This window comes from Trachemys scripta, chromosome 1 (genome assembly GCF_013100865.1).
Source record: "Trachemys scripta elegans isolate TJP31775 chromosome 1, CAS_Tse_1.0, whole genome shotgun sequence".
In the NCBI taxonomy this organism is placed as follows: Eukaryota; Metazoa; Chordata; order Testudines; family Emydidae; genus Trachemys; species Trachemys scripta.
Genome location: NC_048298.1, coordinates 286,191,463 through 286,216,436, shown reverse-complemented (window position 1 = coordinate 286,216,436; position 24,974 = coordinate 286,191,463). Strand labels below are relative to the sequence as shown.

The 24,974-nt window shown below is 42.2% G+C and overlaps 1 protein-coding gene across 4 annotated transcripts in view; it reads left to right on the top strand.

The window, feature by feature from the left end:
• The first annotated feature begins 7,200 nt into the window (after positions 1-7,200).
• The window catches only part of ENOX1 (ecto-NOX disulfide-thiol exchanger 1), a 497,518-nt gene continuing 479,744 nt past the window's right edge, over positions 7,201-24,974 (top strand). The window contains exon 1 of one of the 4 annotated variants that reach the window (XM_034758427.1): positions 7,201-7,311. The gene's annotated coding sequence lies outside the window, so the exon portion shown is untranslated. Of the gene's footprint in view, positions 7,312-7,533; positions 8,038-24,974 lie in introns of those variants that run through there. The other 3 variants (XM_034758431.1, XM_034758426.1, XM_034758429.1) reach the window with 3 other exon arrangements.

Sequence of the window (24,974 nt, the reverse complement as noted above, 5' to 3'; positions counted from 1 at the left end):
GTACATGGAGAACTGTCAGCTCTGTAGCAATCCAATTAAGTTACATGGTTTCTAAACCTAGATGATTTGAGGAAGTTTAAAACAGAGAGCGAGCACTGTGCTGGCTCAACTGTTGTGCCAATTATCTGGTGGAATGTTTTTGTAGCTCTGGCTGCTATGGTATTTTCAGAGCAAGACCAGGGTGAACATATTTCAGGGTAAATTATGAATTAGCATTATTATTATTTATTTATTAAATAAGATGTCTAATATGTATTTTAAAGAGACACTGGCACCATCTGAAAAATGGGACAAGTGAGTGCATGCTACCTTTTTCAAAATGATTATTGAAAAATTGAATAAAAAAGTACCTCACTTGTAGTTAAAGTGGAGTCAAGTAGCATTAATTCCTGTAGAGTCCCTTCCAGAATGGCTGCTCTGTGGGAAAAGCAGCATGACTCTTGCCAGAACTATACTGTTTCGATTCTATTCCATCTGGTTTTTTTGTTTGTTTTTGTTTTTTAATCGAGGCCATCAACACAGTATTTGAAGTGGGAAGATAAGAGTAAGAGCAGCAACATGGAAGGGCAGCCTCTTCATGGAGGACTGCCCTTTTACCTCTTTACAACAGAGGGCTCTTTTCTCCATGGATCTGCACAGGAAACAGGAAGCCATGGCCTCTGCCCACTCTGACCCCTCCCCCCAATTTGCCCTTCCACGCAGGGAGCAGTTTCCTGGAAGCTCAGCCTTGCAGTTAGCTAGCTCCCCCCAGTCCTCTTTCTGCAGGTTTCTTCATTGGGAAGGCGAATAACTCTCCTTTATTTATCAGTTTGTAAAATGAGCTGAATTACAGCCTCTTGAGATATATGTGCAATATTAAAAAGAAATACATCTCTGATAACTTACGTCAACAAAAGTAGTCTCCCCTCTGCCCCAAAGGCATCTAAATATGCTGTATCTAGCTCCAACCCATGGAGAAAAGAGATGGACCTGACATCATGTTCTAAATGTCAGGAGTTCTGCCCTGTTAGTCTAGTATGGAAAGGTAAATTCCAGTCAACAGCTGTCTAGTTAATGCATTCTGCTATCGCTATCCCAGAATGAAATCCTGACCCTATTAATGTCACTGACAGAACTCCCATTAACTTCACTGGGGACGGGATTTCACTGGGGACGGATATTTAATCTAGGAACCTTTATCTTGAGCACCTCAGCTGATCTCAGCTGCCACTTTATTACATAGGGAGAGAGGGCAGCATCTGCGGAACCAGCAGCACCTACACAACCTTGAGAATGCTACTGCCTGAGGGCTATATTTTAGAAAAGTTGTACTGCAGTAGTAATGTGGAATTTACAAAATGAAGTAAAAAAGCAAATATAGCTCTGCTTGTTGACTAGCTATTCCTGTCCTAATTCTGCTTTGCATTAGGATGTAAATCCCAAGTAACTTCACATTTACACAGAGTAAGTGAGAACGAGGTTTACCCTTGTGTGCTTAGGAACTGCCTAATGAAGTGCCCAACTCTAATGAAAAATGGAGTCCTCTATTGATTTCATGCAATACAACTAGTTTAGTGCAAGGTTTCCCACAGAGTTCTACCAATGTGCTAGAGTTCTGCTACAGCAAAAGTCCTCAGGTGTTTTGGTTTTCAATACTTATTCAGTCTTGGGCTTCTCTGATAAGCATGCCAATGTGGTGCTGGTTTCACTGATGGTTTTTGCAGTGGCTGAAGTGAACTGGCTGAAAAGAACATTGACCCATCCAGCCCCATACTACCCCCTCCCCCCCATGATAAAAGCTTATACTTTTTGTTTATATTTTGTTTCAAGGCCGAATTTGGAGGAAAAGGGTGGATTCTCGTAGTGTGGATAAGCAATATAAATGCAAATATATGGCAGTTGTTATAGGAATAAGGACCCCAATGACTCGTACAGAGGAAAGTGTGAGAAAGGGATGAGAAGAAACATACAAATATGATGCTATTTAAGGCACTGACAAAACTCCCATGGGAGCAGAGTAAGGCCAGAAAGAAGGAAAGGAGTCAGAAGTGTTTTTGATCAGTTTCATGCCCCATTTTCTTTTGTGTTTGTTATTTTTCTTAATCTCTTTCATGTACATCATCGTAAAGGAGTGAGCAGATGAGGGGGGTATTTTGGCTGCTGGCTAGTAATCTGAATAATCAAAGCACAGAAGCCAATCAGAGCAGAAGGACTGTAGTAGGTGGAATAGTGATGTTTACATATTCACAGTACAGTTATTGGAAAAATCGCTGTACAATAATCATACAATGCCCTGCAATCTGATTGGATGATAGTCATTATTAGCCAATCAGAGTTCAGGGATTCAAATAGCATATGGCTATTGAGAGCTAACCATACAGTAATAGTATAAATCAGATACCAAGAATCAGAGTGCAGGGAACTAAGTGGAAGAAAACAGCTTGGTTATGCCTCTGTAAGTGTATAGCATCCCTGTCCTCTGATTGGTTGAGACAGTTCCATTCCAGTGTAATGTATCATATTGTGTATATTAATGTTTCAGCTTTACAGTTCCATTTCCATTAGGGGAAGATTGCCTATGAGCCTCTTAGTGGATAAATAGGAATTTACAGCTTTCAAAAAATCTCTTAAAGCTTGCAGAATCCAAAGAAGAAGGAATTACATATGACTATTTTTGAAGCTTTAAAAGTCCAGAGGGCCTAATTGTGCCCTTAGCTGTGTCTATGCAATTCCTATTGAAGTCAGTGCATTAATGAGGGCTGAAATGAGGTCTGGTGGGGTTTTTGGTTTTGTTTACACTATTGGTCACATTTTCTGCTAAAAAGAAAGCTCCAGACCAGGCCTAGGGGAATTCACCCTTCTGACTACAAAGATGACATCAAAAATAAATTGTTTCCATTTAAAAAAACTTCAGTTATTAAAAAAAACATTGTGATGTCTTCTGGGCAGGGGATGTGTCTTCCTGTGTGTGTACAGTGCCTAGCGCAGTGGAGCCTTGCTCCTTATCAGGGCCCTTAAGAGCTACTGAAGTACAAATAGCAAAATGCTCAAATGGACTAGCTCTAGTGAAATTCATAACAGATAAAGTCCTTTCTGCTTCTCAGGATGTATAGACGTGTGCAAAAAGAGTTCTGTGAGTACAGTTGAGAGAGTATAAGACAATTAAAGGGACACTTAATTGCCAGGACAAAATAATCCTTTAAAAATGTCATCACTGTAGTCAGATATATTAAACAATTCCAGTGTCATTGGTGAGATTTTATATTAGCTCTGTTTTATATCACTCTCCACTTACATAATTGTCAAATAGAGCTTGTTTATACTGGGTGGAGTCTTTTTGTTTTTTAATTTTGTTTTTATTTTCAAACCAAACAAGCAAGAAGATTAAGAAGCAAAATAAACAAAAGTAAACAGAGACAACTGGAGAGTTATTTTCAGAGACTGGGGTTTAGGACATATTTGTTAATTATGCCCCGATCCTGCAAACACTTATGCTTAATTTTAAGCATGAATAGTTCCATTTGTGGCAATGTACTTGAGTGGGAGTACTCATGTATATAAAGTTAAGCATGTGCGTAAGTACTTGCAGTATTGAAATCTATACATTCTGTTACATCATTCAATAGGTTTGTTCCAGTGTAAATAACATAGGAGTGAGCGTTCAAATTATGACTTTCTTTCACCAGGACTGCATCTGATAGAAATGCCTCCAGCAGCTATTCTTTTATAGCTATCTGTGTCATTGTCCTATCCAAAACAAAGGCAAACTGGTGAAAAATGAACTACAGTGAGAAAATGCAGGGCAGACATTCCCATCTTTGCATTGGTGGGTGATTATTGTTTGTTTTTTTAGAGTATAAGTTGTTAGCACTTACCTAAAGCAGTGAATTAGTTTCTATGCTTTGTCCTCTACACGGATGTCCTTGTGTTGGTTGGTATAAATTGTGTCAGTATTGCTTGTTGTCATTACTCAAACTGAAGCTGTGACACTAACCCTGCCAGCCAGGGAAAAAAGCCACACACAGAGGCAACGCAAGCCAGTACCGTTTAAATCAGGCAAGCCTAGTGGTGTGGAAATGACTTCTGTTGCATAGAATGTATTTACTGGTAAACACAAAATGATCTGGTAATGTAAATACAAAATTAGCACAACACCTTTGGATATACTGTAGTGATGCTTTAATGAAAGAAGACCCTCAGGAATGAAAGAAAATATAAAACAAGAATCCAACAGCTTTCTACCACTAGCAATTTAGGATGTATCCAATATATATGAAATGCTTAATATGCTGCTTTAATATCCATGTTTGATACGATTACTTTACATTTACTAAAGTAATTATCAACCAGACGTATTCTGAACCACATTGTAAACTGATATACAAAGGCATCACTTTATCCAGCACTAAAACACAGACACCTCAGCTGTTTGCAGCACATGACAACTCTGCACCACCATTTAGGAAAGGATTTGAAGAATTCACTTTTCCAATTGAAATTGCAGGATGAATTTAGATTAGTAAACACATTCTGCATGAGCTTAAATTCGGCCTCAAAAACAGTATTAACACGTCTGCTCATACTAGGTGTGTCAACTAATTGTTAATAATAGTACTTAGTTCATACAGAGTTCACTTTTCATCTCTAGGACTCAGATCCTCAAAGATATTATATCTTTGTGGGTCTGAGCCTAGTTTACTAAAGATCACTACATGTGTACATTTCTATAGATGGGATAAAGAAAGCACAGAGAGGTGATGTGACTTGTGCAAAATCACAACCCAAGGTTTTCTGACACAGTCTAACACCCTGTCTGCTGGATAACACTGCCATAAGCAATCAAGACCTACTGTAGGTTTATGTCCCATTGGAAAAAAGCACCTCCGGCAGCAGTGTCCTAATATCATGACTGATAGATTCTAAGGCTAGAAGGGACCATTGTGATCACCTAATCCAGGGATCAGCAATCTTTGGCACCTGGCCTGCTAGGGTAAGCACCCTGGTGGGCTGGGCCAGTTTGTTTACCTGCCCTGTCCGCAGGTTCGGCTGATCGCGGCTCCCACTGGCTGCGATTCACCGTCCCAGACCAATGGGGACTGTGGGAAGCGGCGCGGGCTGAGCGATGTGCTGGATGTGCTGGCCAGCGCTTCCCGCCACCCCCATTGGCCTGAAGAGGTGAACCATGGCCAGTGGGATCCGCGATCGGCCAAATCTGCGGATGCGGCAGGTAAACAAACCGGCCTGGCTCTCCAGGGTGCTTACCCTGGCAGGCCATGTGCCAAAGCTTGCCAATCCCTGACCTAGTCTGATCTCCTTTGTAACACAAGCAGTAGAATTTCCCCATAATCATACCTACAGCATCTCTTTTAGAAAAACATCCAGTCTTGATTTAAAAATTGTTAGTGATGGAGAATCCACCATGACCCTTGGTAAACTGTTTCAATGGTTAACTACTCGCACTGTCAAAAATGGACACCTTAATTCCAGTCTGAATTTGTCTAGCTTCAACTTCCAGTCATTGGATTGTTATACCTTTCTCTGCTAGACTGAAAAGCGTGTTATTATTTTCTCCCTAGGTAGATACTTATAGATTGTGATCAAGTCATCCCTTAACCTTGTTAAGCTAAATAGATTAAGCTCTTTGGGTATGTCTACACTGCAATAAAATACCTGTGGCTAGCTTATGTCAGCTGACTTGGCCTGGGGCTGAGGGCCTAAAAAACTGAAGTGTTGACATTCAGGATTGGGCTGGAGCCTGGACTCTGGGCCCCGGTGATGAGAGAGAGTCCACAAGCCTAAGCTAGAGACCAGGCTCTAGCCCAATGCCTATATTCCAATTTTATAGCCCTGCAGCCCAAGCCCTGTGAGTGCAAGTCAGCTGGCACAGGCCAGCCACCAGTGTTTTATTGAAGTGTAGGCATACCCTTTGAGTCTATCACTATAAGGCACTTTTTAAATCATTCTCTTGGCTTGTCTTTGAAGAGAAGAACATCCTTCTTGAACTGTGGGCCAAATACAGAGGTAAAATACATGTCCAACAGGAGTAGAGAGGTTATGTTAAGGATATTGATTTAGACTCCATACTAACTCAAGAGGTCAGAGTGCTACTAACATTACTTCCTGTAGCACCAAATTCTCCTTGGAAGATTCCTAAAGAATTACTGACCCAGTCAAACTGGGCATACATTTGGGAAACTGAACAGGACAATAAAGTGGTTGCAGATGTAAACCTTTCACAAGTGTTCTTTAGTGTTGACCTGTGTGTAAACTCAGGAGGCCTTAGGATGCCAGATAAAATGAGCAGAAATAGCAGTTATATTTTTGCTTTGACAGCCACCTTGTCCCCCTCATTCCTTCCTCCCTGTTGAAGATAGCCCTGTGGGGAACCTCCTACAGCTGCTCCTCTATAATTCACTGTATAATTGATGCTGTAACTAAGCAAACAGAATTCAGTGCCCCCTTTCCTGGGAGCTAATGCAACAGAACTTTTCAGGGAGTGAAATGGGGTGGATATATTGTAATCAACGTTCGCCCCACAAGAGTAAACTAAAGTGGCAACCTGCTGCCCAGCATTTAACACAATAGGAGACACAAGGAGGCTCTGGGCATCAGCTATGAATGAGCCGGAGTCTCTTTATTTAAAGCACTCCGGTCCCTTCTGTCCTTCTCCCCCGGAGCTCTTGGCTGAGGGCTAAGTCCCTTTGTGTCCCCACCCCTTACAAGCATCCCCTCCTATTCACTGGCTGCCAGCTCAGTGCCAGTTTGCCCCGGCGCCTTTCAAGGTCGCCGTGGCGTCTGTAGGTGACAGATTCACCACTTGCTGCCCTGAGGAGCTGAAGCCACTGTCTCTGCTTCCCCGTGCGCGGCCCTGGCACGGCGGCAGCTGCCTGCAGCTCAGGCGGATCTGTGCGCTCCCTCCCATCCCAGGCCCCCCTGCCCCCGCACCAGCCGCCAACCCGCTCCCGCTCCCTCCCCAGCACACCTGCTTTGCCAGTTGTCTACGGTTTTCCTAAGCGGGGGAATTTTCCCTCGCTCCCTTGCCGCATCCCTCACACTCGCGCGCACCCCCAGCCCGACACTGACACACACACACACGTTTTGGATCAGAGGCGGCTGTTTCTCCAGCGCCCCTAAGCCGGCTCGGCTCGCTGCCGCTGCCCCGCGCCGCCGCTCGCCGGGGCTTCCCGCCGCCACGGGGCGTCCTCCGCCCGCAGCGCTGCAGGCTCCGGCGGCCGGGCTCGCGCTCTGCCCGGGACAGGGGTGGGGGCTGCGCGGCGCCGGCCGAGGGAGAAGGGGCCGCGCCGCGCCCCGGCAGCTCCGCACCGCCAGCAGGTAGGGAGCGTAGGGACGGGCGGCGGCAGCATCCTCCGGGCTGTGCCGCTTCCCGCGGCTGCCTGGTCCCCCGCCCGGCTCGGAGGGGGCGCTGCCGTGTGGGGGCGAGCACGGGGGGCTCGCCGCTCCCCCGCTTTCCAGCGCCCATCCGCAGCTGCTGCCGGCTCTGCCTCCTAACCCCCCCTCGTCCCCCCGCCAGCATCCCTCTGGGTGTGTGTCCCTTCCCCAGCAGCGCCCCGGCCGCCGCCGCCTCCCCCCCCCTCGGCAAGCGCAGCCGCTGGTCCCCGGGGAGTCAGAAAGTTTGTTCTTCTCTCTAGGGGGCATTTTTCTTTTGGCAGCCGCGGGGACGGGCTGGTCCCTCCCAGGCAGTTGCTGGCACCGGGAGTGGGGACAGGGCAGCTGCTGCGACTCTCCCCCGGGCCACGCTCGTTCCTCCTCCTCCCACCCAACCTGTCTGGGCATCCCCCCATTCCCATAACATCCCGCACGCGTGGCGCTGACAGCGCGTAGGGCCCCTCCGCCCGCACGCCTCCTGCCCACTCACCCCGTAGGTCGGGCACCCGGGGCTCCCTCTTGCTGATTGGCTGGAGGGGCAAACCCTCTCCAGCCTGGGGAGCCTGCACTGAGGACCAGCATCACTTGGACCCTGGGTGAAGCCATCCCTGGAAAGTCTCTCTCTGCAGTTTCCAGGACAGTTTGGTTGTAACTAAAGAGCAGCTGTACTAGGTGACTGATTTTTTTTTTCCTTGGTCCCTTGGGTGATTACTTAAGACAGGTTTTACTGAAGTTGGAAATGACAGGACATGGGTGTGCGGCCAGCCAGGGGCAGAGAGACCCTTAGGTACCACTTGAACACTATCGCTTGTGGTAGCATATTTTGCCTCTTGGCAAGGGGATGGATTTGGTGAGCTAGATCTTGTCCGTCTCTAATTTCTCTGTTCCTATTGCTAGGGTTAGTTTATTGTTGTGTGCTATGGAGAGAGCTGGCTTACATTTCACTCTTACTCTTAATTTTAAATATACATTGGTAATGACTGTCGGGTTCTTTAAGGAGAGGGTAGACATTTGAATAAATTCAACTCTGGGCTGAGGAGAGAAGGAGATGTGAGATCATCCCTGTGATTTGTGTATTTTATATGCTGCCTGTATTACTTTTAATATCAGAAGTTCCATTGTAGTATGTCAAAGCTTTGATGTCTTTTGGAACATACCTCATTCATTTTCTCTCAAATTTTAATGTAACAAAAAAGTAATATGCATTGATAGTATTTCAAAGGCCTTTCAAGTTTTTTTTAATGTATATGTTGTGTAGGATGTGAAATTTCAGGTGTGTGTGATAGAGTAACAGCTACTCCACACGTTTTATTTAAAATCTTTCTTTGAGGCTAGATCTGTGCATACATATATTCACCTGTCACTCTATTTCTAAGTATGATTTCCTTCTACTAGGTTCTGATGATGCCATCACAGGCACCCACATTGTCTGGCAGTAACAATCTTTTTAATTCCTTGTTTAGGAAGCTTTGATAGTGTAAAAATATGTGACATTTTTACGGTTAGAATTGTTGTGTGCAATTTTAGATACAGTATCCTGCATTATCTTTTGTTATACTGAACACAGGAGCAACCTTACTTGGACTTTTCTATCTATCCCACTAAGCAATAATTGTTACATAAATAAATGGAGACCCCAACATGAGTACAATCTGAATAGCAAAATTCTTTCTGATACGAATTATAAACTGTATGCCTCTCTTGTCCGCACATTCTATTATGTGTAATGTATACAGAACTTTACAGGCTTGTTCCACTTGGAAAAGGATATACAATATTCTTGGACAAATTAGGGAAAAAATATAGATATGATTGCAAAAAAATGATTGTGTGTGTGTGTATTTCAGTAGAGTACTTAAATTAGCTTGTTTTCATTGTCCAGGGATATTTGCATGTTTTTTCTTTAATAAGTTTAAAAAAGGCTTCATGAGATTCTTATTCTCTCTCTCTCTCTCTCTCTCTCCATATTTCTCTTAGTCTTTATTTTTCTTATACATAATAAATTAATAAGTGACCTCTGTTAAATTTTAGAAAGCATTATTGCCAGGCAAACTGGGCAATAGATCATGAAATCAGACAATAGTATTTTGTTCCCTAGCAACCACCTACTGTGAAAAGAAAACAAAACTGTGGTGGATGCTTCCAAATCATGATAGTCATCGATCGAAACCCTAAAGCAGGTGCAGAACGATAAGTGAGACTTGCTCCTGTTCATTTCCTTTAAAGCTGCTTTTTAAATATTCCACTTTGGCAAAAAAGGGATTTACTATGTTTTGCAATTAAACAATTAAAGTTTCACTCAAATGCTTGTAGCTTGACAGTTCTGCATGTTAGAGTAAAAGGACATAAGACTGGTAATAACTAAAGTTTTTACAAATAACAATTCTAAATAGTTGTTAAAAATATTTTTAACATCGCTGGTTTTTATAATAAAATATTACTAGACCTACAAAAATCTGACTTAAATCTATTTATTACCCACTGTAACTACTGTGCAATATTTGTTGGATATTATTGGAATGAAAAAGAAGTATAGCATGTGCTCTGTCCACTATATTTATTACAATTTGACATTTCTTTGAGTGACAAAGTCTAGTAAGTAAAACCTGTGGTGCCTCAAGGTCTTGTGGCCCAACATACTCCCATTGAAATCAATGGATAAACTGCCACAGTGGGTCCTAAACTATTATCCTTATAAAAGTTATTCTGATAATGCAATAATGCCTCTAATGTAAGACTATAAACACTGAAATGAAATCTTGACACTGGGCCATATTTTAATCTTAAATGCACTGTGTGCATTGCCATCTATCTGAAAAAATCCATTATTGCATGTTGTAAATCTAACCCAGTATCTGTGCTGCTTGCCTATCAGTTTACAACTTTTTTAACAAGCTTTAGTGCTCAAAATTCTGGTGGTGATATTGAACTATGGTAACAAAGGGAGTTGTATAGTTTAATGTGATGAGGAGTTTGTGCATTATACTTCTTGCTCCTGTCCCCCTATAGTAGAACAGGTTTCAGAGTAGCAGCCGTGCTAGTCTGTTTCCGCAAAAAGAACAGGAGTACTTGTGGCACCTTAGAGACTAACAAATTTATTAGAGCATAAGCTTTCGTGGGCTACTGCCCACTTCTTCGGATGCATATCATAGTAGAACGTTATTCTGAGTGGCCTCCTCCTGAGTGCCCCCTTGTGGCCTCAAGACAACCCTGCAAGCAGCCCCTCACCTCAGTTTCCCCTCTTAGTTCCTCAATAGCCCTCCCAAAAAGATTTTACAAATCCAGTAACTGATCTCCTTAGGGTTCAATTTGAAATGTTCAAAAAATAAACTCAAAAGTCTCGTCCAGCCTTAAACTGGGCACATCTCCCAAGTTCTCTGCTGTCTTAGCATCTTCCCTGCTTTACAAGGCTATTCTCAGTCTTTCCCTCTCCCAGTTGTGTGCTCCTGCTTTATTTTGTGTGTTTATTGATCTAATGAAGTTTTCAAGTCCATCCATTCTCACAGGCCTTCCCAGTTATCTCACTCCCCAAGTTTCACATGTTTCTGTTGGAGCCTACTCACTCCCAGCAGCCTATATGGATATATCTGTGCTTCTTCTGGGAGTGAGCCTCCCATCCCAGGTCTACAGACTCAGGGCTTATGCTAGCCCAAGCTCCAGCCCAGCTCAAGTTCCAATATCTACACTACGCAGTTATTTTAGGCACACTAGCATGAGTCTGACAGCTTGGGCTGGGAAACTCACTCCCAGATGCAGTGTAGACGTATTCTATATTTCACTCTGTTCTCTCTGAGAACTCTCTCTCCAGGGCCAGCAGCCTGGCTTCTTCCTGCTGCTCTTTTAGAGTAATCAGGTAATTCCTGCTCAATTGTTCCTCCTTAGTAAGCATGGTTGGCTGGCCCCAGGCCTCTAGCTCATAAGGGGCAAGACACCCTGTTAAATTTACAAAAAGTTCTTCATATAGCTTTATGTATCCATCTTCTGTAATATAAACAGACTATGTTGTGCAGTGGTTAATTGTCTTATTCACTCCCAAACTGGTTGCAGATTTGAAGCAAGTGAAATAAAAGTACTTATTACATTCGAGAGAGTTAAAACATCTTGTATTTGCAATCTATAAAATCACAAGGAAGATTTGATAGTGGGAGAGCGGCAAACTTTGATCATATATGCATTATTAAACAGCAACATTTTGTATTCGGCATAGAAACTGGATACCTGAGTGACTTCTGGGGGTTTATAATGTTTTTTAAAAGATCCAATATGCTGTCATATGTGATTAATTGATATCACATACAGGTGTGTTCCTAGCTCATTTAAAACAGTGAGATACACACAATTTGAATAAAAATGATTGAAGTTGAGTGTTGAGCGAATATTATAATTCTGTCAAGTACCAGTGAGTAGCTGTTTTCATATATACATTTCAAATGAACATTTTAGTAGTGTAGCAGGTGTGCACAATTTGGTGTATAGCATATTAATCTGGTTTTCATAGCCTGCATGATTTTGTAGCAAATAATAATTTCTTCAGTATTTTTCTAAAGTGGCACTCCTGAATCTAGAACCTTACAACCAGGTGGTCAACAGACTGATCTCACCATGTCTTAGAAGAGTGACAACAATCCCACATCCCCTCCCTTTCCTACTCCCTGCCAGTTTACAGAAAGTAGACGAAGAAAAAGGAAAAGAGAAATGTGTTAGAAAATCAAAATGGGAAGAAAGAAAAGCAAAAACAGGGGAAGAGAATGATAACTCAGCAGTTCTGCACATAAACCTAAGGCATTTAGAAGTGATTTTTAAATACTCTCCATGAAACTTCTGTCATGACAACTGCTGTAGTTTTGACTAGTCATGAATGTAAACTCTTGGATTAAAACTGTTGTGTTATTAGGGTTTTACTCTTTGCTGCACCATCCTTTTCACGTCCAAAGGGTGCTGCCCTTTCTCCCTCCTAAATTCCATCCCATTCAAGGGGCAACACTCAATAGGGTGACCAGATAGCAAATGTGAAAAAACAGAATGGCGGCAGGGGGAGGAGGTAATGGGGGAAGCTATTAGGTGCCTATGTAAGACAAAGCTCCTAACATCAGGATGGTCCTGATAATATCGGGATGTCTGGTCTCCCTAACACTCAGTCTGGCCCACTTCATGTAAAAGTGTTCAGCACGCATGAATTAAGAATTTGACATTTTTGTTCCCCAAGGGCTCCTTTTCTGTCTGTGAAATGATGGACCTGACTAGTTGTCACAATTTCACAGGTCTGGAGCTCTGGAACAGCCCCTGGGAGAAACTCCCTTTAGTATGCCAGCCCTCCTTGAGGGTTGCACTCTCTATCTGAGGTAAGTCCCTTGGCTTTGCCATCTCCTGGGACCGAACCTCAGAGCCTTCAGCGCCCCTACATCATGCCATGATTTCCCCTCAGTGAGTCCATTTGAATTGGGCACCTGGGGAAGGCTTGCACAACCAAAGGGAGCAATACACCCCGGCTTTCTTTGACTGGAGTGATTCTCCAGGCAATGTGTGACTTGCTTCAGCAGCCTACACTATACTATCCACGGTGGTCCTCAGTTCTTTGTTCTTCTTTCTGGGCAATGATAGTCACATGGTTATTCTCCTTAGCATTTTGTTCTCCCATTGGTCAAAACTGGTGGGCTTCCTGAAGAGGGTGGGTCCCAGGGTCGTCAGTTGCTGGATTACAAAATATCTGGGCCATTGTCTGAGCCTAGGCAGCTAGACGACAGTCACACCTGGATTACTACAAAGAATAAACCATCTTATTCCCACCGCCTAGTTAAACATGCATCACATAGGGAAACTGAGGCACACACAATATACATACAAAATGTTATGAAAAAATTCCACTTTGTCACACTAGTGGACTAGCAATGTGTTCATTCTAGGCATTATCTGAGATTAACTTGATGTAACCTTGACTTGTGATTTTCATTAACACATTTTTCTTTAAGGGATGGTCACAGTTCATAATAACTTATTGGAAATTTAAATCTAAAATCTTAATGACTGTTGCTTTATTGCATGTTTATTTCAATTTATTTAAAAAAAAAGAGAAAAAAAGAGGGAGCGGAGTCCCTATCCTGAGATCTAGGAAGTGTTCACACAGTTTAAAAACTAAATCCTACAATAGCAAAACACTTAGCAGCCACTGCACACCAAATACCAAAAAAAAATCCAAACAACTCCCCCGCCCCCTCCAAGCAGTTATAAACTGAAAAGACTGAATATATTCTACCCTCTTCTGTTACTGACCTCCCAGACATCCTGACCCCTACCCTGCGTCCAAAAGCATAGAGGGAAAAAAAGATGGATTTTGCAGCATATCATGAAGAATGACAAATTTGGAGCCAGTGTGTGGAGAGTGAGTTCCAAAGCCAAGGGAATTACCTTCTAGGAACCCCCCTCCTTCCCTGCACATGCACTTCTAAACTTTCAAAGGGAAGGGGCGATCTCTCAAATAGGCAGGTCCCCTTTGCCTTTTAGAGAATTGTTGTAGGCCTCCTGCTTCTTGGCACAGAATTTTCTTTTTTTATTTTTCCTTGTTTTTTTTTTCTTTGGAGTGTGTGTGTGTGTGTGTGTGTGTGTGTAAGGAAATGGAGGGTATGTCTACACTGCAAAAAAAAAAAAAAAAAACTCCACGGCAGAAAGTCTCAGAGCCTGGGTTAATTGACTTGGATTTGTGGGGCTTGAGCTACAGGGCTGAAAATAGCATTGGAAGACATTCCTGCTCTGGCTGGAGCTGGGGCTCCAGCCCAAGCAGGAACATCTACATTGCTAGTTTTAGTCCCACAGCGTGAGCCCTTTAAGCCCGAGTCAGTTGACCCAGGCTCTGAGACTCTCTGCTGTGTTGTTTTTTCTTTGTTTGTTTTTGGCAGTGTAGATGTAACCCGAAGCCCTGATTTAACAAAGCTCTTAAATGCATGCCTAACTTTAAGCACATGCTTGAGCCCCATTGGTCTTGCTGAACAAAGAGGAATTTAAGCACATGTTTTAAGTAGGCTTGGCAGAACTCAGTTTTGATTTATCTTTTATAATTGTGACAGATAACATCAAAGTTTATTTTTAATATTTTTTCTATTTGTATCAATTTAAATTTTCAGTTGCACAAAATGATGGGTTTTGAGCATTTTTCCAACTTCTATGTATTTACATTTTCACAGTTGTGGGAAATTATGGGGAGGTCAAACAATGGGTGGGGGTCAGGGGTCAGACCATAATAGTTTAATGACAATAGATGTTGAGATTCAAAAAATGAAAGATTTATAAAACACAAATGTCAGCATTACATATCAAAATATAGAAAGTAAATATCCTTAAATCAATCTCTAAGAAGTTCTCAAGCAGCATTTTTTTTCTTACTTTGCCTATCTGTAAATTTTCATTATCATCAATGGACATTTTTTTCATTGGTTTTTGTTGGCATGCAATGAAATGCTTTGTTGAATTTGGGCTGGAAGCATTTGTATTTTGGGCAAAACATATAACCTTTCAAACTAACAATATTTTCATTAATGAAGAACAAAAATAATGAGATAACAAAATTGGGGAAAAGTACAAGTTTGTGTGGGGAAAGGACCTGAAACATACACACTTGATGGGAGGGAGAAACATAGGAAGCAATAATGGTGGAAGAGAGCTAGGAGTGATATCAGACAGCAAATTATGCATGTGTGCGATATGGTTACAGAAAAGGCCATTTTACCTTTGAGCTGAATATGCAAGGGCATTGTGTCATAGAGCAAGGAGGCGGTAATCCCTTTCTGTTAGATGCTGCTGTGAGCACACCTGGAATTTCTGGACACATTATTACCAGAAAGCTGTTGAAAATTGGATGGAGCTCAGAGAAGAGCAACAAAAATACTCTGGCCTGAAGGCATTGGCTTATGAGGAAAAGATAACAGATACATATAAATAGAGAGAGCTTGGCAATAAATAAGGTTAACAGTGTACAGCTATTTTGAGAGTGTTAATGTAAAGAATAAAAATAATTATTTAATGTGGTACATGGGGAAATTCCTGGGAGTAATGGGATGAAATTAAGAAAAGGTATCTTTGGCTGAATATCAGGAAAAACTGCTTGACAATAAGTTGTACTAGGCTGTAGAATAGACAGGGGAATAGTGAAAGCCCCATTGACTGGGACATTTAAAACTAGATTGGACTAATCACTAATAAATGTACTGTAGAGAATAATCCTGCATTTTCCAGGCGATGGAGTGGATGATTTAATAGAGCTTTTCCATGTGTAAATTTCACTGTTGTAATTTAAGGCGGGGTAGAAAGTAGGACACATTTTGGGTCTAGCATCCTTACAGTCTCTCTGTGCCTACAATATTTATATTTTGGCAAAGTAATTTCCAGAGTAAGAAGAAGTGTGTGGAGCTTTGTAAACTTGTATTGTGATCCTATCCTAAGTCATAGGGTCAGCCTGAGTTAGAATTTTAATAGGGGATGTGCAAGAATCACCTCCAGCAGATGGCATAGGAAATGCTATTGACTTTTCCACTCAATCAGCAACCTGTAAGGGTAAGGGACATTGTGCTGCTAGAGCATCCATCTCTTAGTTGAGAAATAAAATCAGACCCAGTGCTACTAGGTGGCATTTGGGGGTGTTGCCTCCCTATTCCCGCCTCTGAGCTCATAGCAGTTGCCTCATGTAATCTGGGTGGACTCTGGACAGCCGCTCATCAGTGCCCCCTGGCTGCCTGCCACACTAGTGGAGGGGAGGAGAGAGAAGCTCTGCAAGCCTCAGAGAATAGGGTAGGATCTGGCCTGGCCTTGCTTGAGCCCTGATGAAGAGAGCATCTAACTCAACTCCCCTTGTCACGCAGCCTGGGATAGGAGGAGGAGAACCTGGACAGAAGCCTGCAGGTGAGAAGTTGTGGCACTAGCTCTCATCATATTTGGTGTTGGGCTTGAAGCCCCAGCCCCTGGAATCATGTAATTACCAGAGAATCTCTGGGTTCATTTAAAAAACAAGCATTTCTAGCTGTCACGTTTTCAGACAAAGGACTGCAGCGTGACCTGCAGGCACGCAAAGACTTGGAATCCCGCAGGCTGATAAAATTAAACGAAGCTTGCCACCTAGAAACAAACCCCATGACTTCTAAGTCAATCTCAGGCTGTGCTAGGCTCCAACTCATGATTTTTGCACTCTTGGGGTTGGCAGCGCCGAAGATGGAGGCCAAGAATCAGCAGGCTTGCGTGCAAGCCAGTTCCACTGATCTGAGGGAGGGAGGAGATTGGCTAACTGGGGTTGTTGCAGGGGCTAAGGATGAAATGACTGGGGTTGGCAATGCATTGCCGAAGGTAGAGGATCAGTTGGTTGATTGGGGGTGCCTGTGGGGCAACAAGTGGACTGAATATGGGACATGGAATGGTTGGATTTGGGTCACAGAGAATTGCAAAGAGTGAAGTTGGGGCAGAATGATTGAATGGGTAACAGAGTACAGATTGGTGAAAACAGATAGTTGAAGGAGATGGCAGAGAATGTACTGGCTTTAAGAGGACTATTTGCATGTGTTAAAGTTACTGTCACACACAAATGTTTGTAGGATCTGGGTTTAACTATTGGGATTCTTTAGAATGACAGAGTAAGATTATTATTATTCTGTCTGCAACTCTTCAAAAGAGAAATGATGCCATCAACAACCTTAGCTACAGTTTGTTAACGTTTATGTTGTTTTTGTGTCTTTATTTTTACTTTTAACATAAATGATTTTTTTTTAATTAATAGTACTTTACATGGCCTACAGATACTTGTAATATTGCTTTAGCACACAGCACATTATGCTTTAGGTATACTTGATCTCATCAACAGACAACAAGAAACGTGTTCTTGTTAAATATTTGTCCCTGTTCAGTATGATTTAAAAAAGCCAAATTGTCAAATAAAAATATTTGGTTGCCTAACGTTTTGTGTAAATTTTAAAGGGGAGCTCAGCTCATAAGTCCCAACAAACAGCAGGAGAAATTTAGATAGGCAGAATGTAATTATTAGAATTGGAATTTGGCCAGGATATCGGTGTTAACACCCTTTTAAGAAACCAAAAGATTCCAAGGGGAATGTGAGAGTAGAGTCGACTTCTTCCGGTCTTAATCCTTGTTATCTGATCATTTTTAAAAAGTTCAAGAAAACACACACACAGCCATGCGTGTTATGATTTCAATAAAAATCTTACATTTCTATATGTAGGATGCTAAAGTGCTTTACATGTTGCACAGGAATGGTTCATATACAGCTGAAGGGCAGCCACCTCTGGAGTGGAACATGACAGGTGTTTAACAGCATACTGCAATTCTATTTAGACATTTCATGTATACAGTGTGGTATACAAAAACTCTCTCATGGAAAGTGAGAAAGAAATGAAACTATGTATTATCCAACTAAAATTGCTGGCAGGATTTAGGAGGCTAGAATGTTATTAGTTAAATTAGATTGCTCACAACAATGATGCTAACACACCAGATCTTATGAAAAATGTTGTGGGATCTTTAATGATGTCAGACAGTTCTATCTTTCATCTGAAAGTAGCAGAGTGTCTCTTAATATTATGCTGGTGACAGGATGGTGAAGGCTGCTGTCATATTGTACTGGTTGGTCTGCATACAAAATAAGAGCTTACTACTGCTACCAGCTAACGGAGTTACCCGCAAGTGGTAGAGGCCCATGCTTTGGTGCCAGAAGTCCTTGATTTAATCTCTGCTGATGACCCAAGGTGGAGGTTATAACGTTATTTCAAGACTGACTCAGAAGAAAGAGTTACACTTACTAAGTGACCTACTTAGTTCATGAGGGTTTTCCTTGGAAATGTGGCCCAACTTAGCTGTGAGACCTTATCAGGTCACAGACTAAGATGGAATAGTTATAAACACACACAAAAATGGTTACTTTTACAATCCTCTGCTGCTAGATGAGGACGACGGGCACATGCACATAAACTCTCTTGACACATTTACTCGAAGCAGAGATGCAGCATGTTCATGCTTATTCATGCCTCCCTTCTACATGGATGTCTTTTGCGGTCTACATAGTGACAAGGTAAACGAAAGGTGGTCAGCAGTTTTATTTTAATGACAGTTTTAAAAACTGGAAACTGTTAAGTACAAAAGAGATGGAAATTAATTCTCATTTCAGATGTTTCTTGAGTTTCTTAAAAATAAGTGCTCCTCTGGCAGATTTCTTCTTGAAAAAATGAAAGAACATTTTGCCGATTTAGGTAATCGGAAAGTGCACATATATTAAAGGTGTGAGGAAGTACCAGGAGTGATATGTTTTTGGGGATATAGTCATTTGTCTCTTAAGAACCATAATGAAACAACCATCTTATTTCACTAAAGAGCCATCAGCTGGCATTTTCAGTCGTAGAGACTTGGTCTAAATTTTAACTGGTAACCCACATAAGTATGGCCATAGGAGGTCAACCCAATGGTCCATCTAGCCTAGTATCCTAATGCCAGATGCTTCAGAGGTAATGAACAGAACAGGGCAATTATCAAGTGATCCATCCCCTGTTGTCCAGTCCTAGCTTCTGGCAGTGAGAGGTTTAGGGACCCCCAGAGCATGGGGTTGCAGCCCTGACCATCTTGGCTAATAGCCATTGATGGACCTATTCCCCATGAACTTATCTAATTCTTTTTTTAACCCAGTTTTAATTTTGGCCTTCACAACATCCCCTGCCAATGAGTTCCATAAGTTAACTGTGCTTTGTGTGAAGGAGTACTTCCTGTTGTTTGTTTTAAACCTGTTGCATATTAATTTCACTGGATGAACCTGGTTCTTTGTGTTATGTGAAGGGATAAATATCCCTTCCTTATTCACTTCCTTCACACTAGTCCTGATTTTATAGACCTCTATCATAGCACGCCCTCCTCCGCTTAGTCATCTCTTTTCCAAGCTGAAAAGTCCAGTCTTATTAATCTCTCCTCATATGAAAGCTGTTCAGTATCCCTAATATTGCTTAGAACGTAGAGAGTGGAGTTCTGAACTGCTAGAATGGGTTTGATTTGTTAAAATCTGAAAAATCCTTTAGGCAGATTTAAGCTTTCAGGTCCACTACTAGATTCTGCAGGTGAAGAAACAGAGGGAATGTTGAAATAAGAATGAAAAGAATCAACATTGACATTTAATGCAAGGTGGTTGGTTGAACATGAAAAATGACCTGACAAGTGTCCATACCAGGAAAAATGCATCCCTACTTAATGCTATTGATTATATCGCCTGAAAAGAAAACCACAAAATATTGTGTCCAAGTTTTTGAATAGATCAACCAAGAATGCTGAGAAAAGCATGAGGAAGTGTTCTCCAAATACTTAGAGAACTGCTTCCCTTCTCCCCAAAAAGAAATGGAGATCTCTTCAAGTGCAATCTTTATAAATTTCTCATGCTTGGGTGTTCAGGACATTTTTTAAATCTCATAGAACAACAGTCCTAAAGCACATTGTGTATTTCAATAATTCTTCCTCAACTACATCATCTTCATTGGTGGATGGAAAAAGGATGATTTATGCCCTCGCTTCCCCATGACACTTGTTGGAACCCTCAGGAAGTTTGTCTCTATAGTTGATCTAGTTATACCATAAGTGCATATAAATTTGCATTGAGCATGATTCTTGCAGGACTCTGATCAAAACATAGTATGCATCTTGTACAACAAGGGATTCTACAGAGAATCTCAAAATGTAGCAAAGCAACTGAAGATGATTTCAGAAAGACTTTGGCACATTACAGGCTGATGACACCTCAGTCTCAGTGGAAATTTAGCTTGATTTATTTAGTAACCAAAGAAGTGGAGCCACAAAAGGACAAAATTGAAAAATGATTCGGAGAAGCTGTAGTAGCTTAATTGCAAGATTGGATCCTAAATGTAAAGGTCAAAGGTTGAGTACAAGAAGAAACATGAAATATAGATTATTTGGACAAAATTCCTTTCTGTCACTTAAAATTGAATATCCAGATTTCCACCCTAAATCTATGTTTGAGGGAAGGTCACAATTAATTGCATCAAATAGTGGAAAATTATGGAAGTAAAATCATGGAAGACAAGACAAGTGACTTCAGATATCTTTTAGTTTTGAAAAGATCTGCTGTCCTGTCCAGCCAACTCATTAATTGTGCATTCTATTATCACATTTGTTCTCATTTAGTTGAAACATTGTATTGGGCTGGGATGCTGGGAAGGTGAGCAAGTTATTAAGAGTATCTGTATATAAAGGTAGATACAAAAGAGCGAGCGGCTTGACTTGATGATAAACTCATGTCTCAGCTGTTGTATTCTTGTATAGAGTTGCAAGCTTTTTATTTTGGACAGTGTGTGAGCATTTTCATATCTGAGGGATAATTGTGTTTACAAGTGAATTGGATAAAGTATTTTGTGTTTAATAAAATCTTTATAGGCTTTTTTTAGGGTGTTGTTTTATCTCTGGCTGTGTACTTGTGGGGAGGGAGAAAATTGTTTTTTGCAGAAGGGGGTGGATAATGGACCCCATTTTTTACCAACTTAAAATACACAGTAGCATCCACATCATTTGTGAAGAAAGTAGCACTTACATTAATAAAAATAGCAGGCGATATTAGGAGCATCAAGGCAAGAAGACTCCTTCTGCAATGTTTTCTGGACTGTCCTGCGAAACAAATTAGTTCCTGTGCATGACACATTGATGGAGATTGCCTCCTTTTAGGTATGTATTAGTCAAGTGTTCAGATAGAATTAAAATTTATGAGGCCAGATTCTGATCCATGCTGTCTTAAATCGGGAGTAACTTCACAGACGACAATGGAGTGTTTCTTGATTTACATCAGAGCAACTGGTCACAATTTGGTTCTTAGTCCTTAGGCTTCTGATATGGTCATAAAAGGATATTCAACTATACATTTTCTAAATCTCTGGTCAGTTAGTTATTTATCCAATGTTGTATTCATTCTGGAGTGAGGTTGCTTAGTTTGGATATGTGTGTGTGTGTGTGTGAGTGTGTGTGAAATACCACACAACTAATGCATAATGGTGGCCTTAACTAATTGTATAATTATCCAGATATATAGTGCTATCATTGCCTTGAGTTACAATGTAACTACTTTTATTTTCAGTAGAGAGAAACCCAATTGTTGTAATGAAATAAACCACATTATTTTGCAGTAAGTATGCAATTAGCTCATATAACTCTATGCTTGTTGTGCCTTGTAGAAGATCTAGGGTGACGTACAGTTATGAGAACAGAGACCTGGAGACTGAGGGGATAATACTGAAGTTAATATCACAATTCACAATAGTTGTCAATAAAATGTCTATAAAGCATCTAACTTACTAGTGCCATGTAAATATTAACAGATAATTATTGTTTCAGTTATTATTATTATTTTTAGTATTCTGAAGGATGGAAAGAGTAACTGGATAAAATTGGGTGGATTGCTGTTTCTTGAGAGCACTTTTCTGTGCAGATATTTTAGTAAAAAGTGTTATCCACATCAAAGAGTATGAAATCTGTTGTCACACACATGGTATCCATAACATGGATCACAGTTCATGTCGTGCTCCCTGTCAGTATCTGGCCCAGGTTGGGAAAGCTAATGATCCAACCAGCAGACCAAATTTGGTGATGAATCCTGGTCACATGCCACCTGAGGCACATTGCATACACGTTAAGAAGAATAAATTGATGTTCCCAATGCAATTTATTTCTTGTACAATCTCCAGGTAAAAGAATACATTTGTTTGAATGATTAAAGTAAAATTAAGTTTTGTATGCACTCTTCTTGCCTCTAGGGTTTGTAGAATGAAAGGTATAGTAGCTTTATATTATTAATTCTTCACAATAGAAATGAGAAGTCCTTGACATCTACAATACAGTATACTTAATTTAACTGAGGCATGGTTAGCCTTCAGAGGACACTGCCGGCTCTCATTTCCTTGCTGGAGGCCGTTAAATTGTTGAGAGACAAGACTGGTAATCAGGAGAACCACGTTTGCTGGGCTCCTGCAAATCCTTGTGTGGTGTGAAGCAAGGAGCACAAGGTTGTTAAACTCCAGTTCAAGGTAAAGCATTGGGTGTAGTCTTCCATGGTAGTATCAACCCTACCTGACATGCTTTACTGCCAAGAGCACATGATCAAAGGGAGAGCAGGGTTGATGGAGAAATGTGCGATAGCATAGCTATATGATCCCTCTCCGAGTACGTACACATTGCGACTTGAGATGTGATTGCAGCTCAGGTAGACATATCAGTGCTAACTTTACCCGCACTAGCATGGCTAAAAATAAGAGTGAAGATGCAGAGGCACGGCCTTCAGCACAGGCCGCGCAAGCATACCGGGGACCCTGGGGACCTAGTTGCATTGCTAGCTGGTGCCCCTGCATCGACGCTGCTATTTTTAGCTGTTCTAGCATGGGTTTGTCTACCAAGCTGCAATCAGAGCTTGCAGTGCAGTGTAAACCCTATCCTTCATCCTTGGCTGTTTCTGTTAGGCATGAGTAACATGGAAGTCTCATAAAAGAGTTCTCATTAATATGGGATTGGCTTCTGCTGCATTCCTATTCAGGTTTATCGCTTTCTACCTTTGACTTATAGATGTAACACTTAGTGCCTGTGCAGTGCAGGTTGAAGTCCATAACTGGGATGTCTGTCAGGGAACTGATTTAGTCTAATAATTATGAGTGATGGCTATTTTAGTGGAAGAACTTTGACAAAATTTGTGCACAGTGGTAGACACATTTGACCAGTTTTATGAAATTAAGTGCTTTTAACTATCTCTGAAATTCCAACCTGTGTTTCCTTAACAAAAAAAAAAATTGTCAAAGGTTAAATGAGAAAATAAATGCTTTTATTTAGTACAATATTATGGAAGAGCATGGGTGATCCCATAATTAAGGATGAAGGTATTATTGGGCTAATTTGCAGACTTCCCTAAGTTCGCTAAAACCAAACAAATCCACTTCAGAGACATCTCATCTCAGACTAGCTTTTTTTTCTCAAAAGTATGGGTCAAGTCAAGAAAAGAGTTTCAGAAAGAGAAGAGTTTAAAAAACATACCTGTCCGTCACTTTTCAAAGGCTTTCTTCCCACTGTTTTGACCCCATATTATTTCTGAAACAGATAAATGTTCAAACTTTACTATCACAGTATAGCCTAAAGACTAGAAGTGATTTAAAAGTGGACTTGAAGTTCAGGTTGCCATGATTTAAACATTTAAAGATACTATTGTGTAAATATCGAAACACAGATGCCCCTACAGTTAAAATATATACCCATACTTTATGTACATGTAATTTCAATGGGTGTATTATATTACATGCACCAATTAAAAACATGCTTTTTCACAAGTGTGTGTTGCTCAGATGCTAAAGGCCCTTATGAGGAGAGGGAAGAGTGATTGTCTGGGAGCTACACAGTAGGGCCGATTATGTAGACCAGGGATCAGCAACCTTTGTCACGCGGGCCGATTGCGGCTCCCACTGGCTGCGGTTTGCTGCCCCAGGCCAATGGGGGCTGCGGGAAGTGGTGCGGGCTGAGGGATGTGCTGGCCACGGCTTCCCGCAGCCCCCATTGGCCTGGAGCGGTGAACCATGGCCAGTGGGAGCCGCGATTGGCCGAACCCGCATACGCAGCAGGTAAACAAACCGACCTGCCAGGGGGCTTGCCCTGGCAAGCTGCGTGCCAAAGATTGCTGATCCCTAATGTAGACCCTTAAGGCTATGTCTACACTACAAGCTAGGAGTGTGATTTCCCCCTCCCTCCCCCCGCTTGTGTAGACATACTTGCACTAGCACTCACTGAGCTAACATGAGTATAAATAGCAGTGTAGCTGCAGTGGTATGGGTAATGTCAGTGGAGGCAGAGTTTAGCTAGCCGAATATGTACCTACTTGTTTCAGGTGAGTTTGTACAACACGGCTAAGCTATGCTTCTGCTGCCAGTACTCATGCTACTGGGGTTATAATTCAACTTTGTACTCATGCTAGCATATGTGTACACAAATAGGGGAAACCACACCCCTAGCTCTGTACCGGATTTACCATGGCGCCAGGACCACACTCCAAAGGGGCCCTGGCCCGGCCCATTCTTCTCCGCCCCCTGCTCTCTCCTGCGGGGGCAGAAGCTTGGTGCTGCCAGCTCCTGGGGCTCCTGCTGCAGCAGGGCAGGCTCTTCCGGCAGCCAAACTCTTCCCCCACCTCTTCCCCCAGCGTGCTGCATCCCTGCCTCTCCCTGCCACGAAACAGGGAGGGGGAGGAGCAGAGCAGCAGCATGCTCGCCGCCTGGGGGAGAAGGCAGAGAAGAGGTGGAGGCAGGGCGGTGGGGCTTGGGGAAGGGGCTGGAATCAGGGCATACCCTCTCCAGCCCCCTACCGTGAGCCACTCAGGGCGCTGGGAGCACCCCCACGACCCCAGCCCACACCCGCCGCCCCTTGCCCTGACTCCTGCACCCCCCCCACACACCCACGACCCCATGCCCTGACTCCTGCACCCCCCCCCATTCCCACCTGCATCCCTCGCACCAAATGCGAGCTGCCCCAGGTAAGCGCTACACACCCCTACCTCCTGCTCCAACCCTAAGCCCCCTCCCTCACTCTAGCTCCTGGCCAGACCCTGCACCTGAACC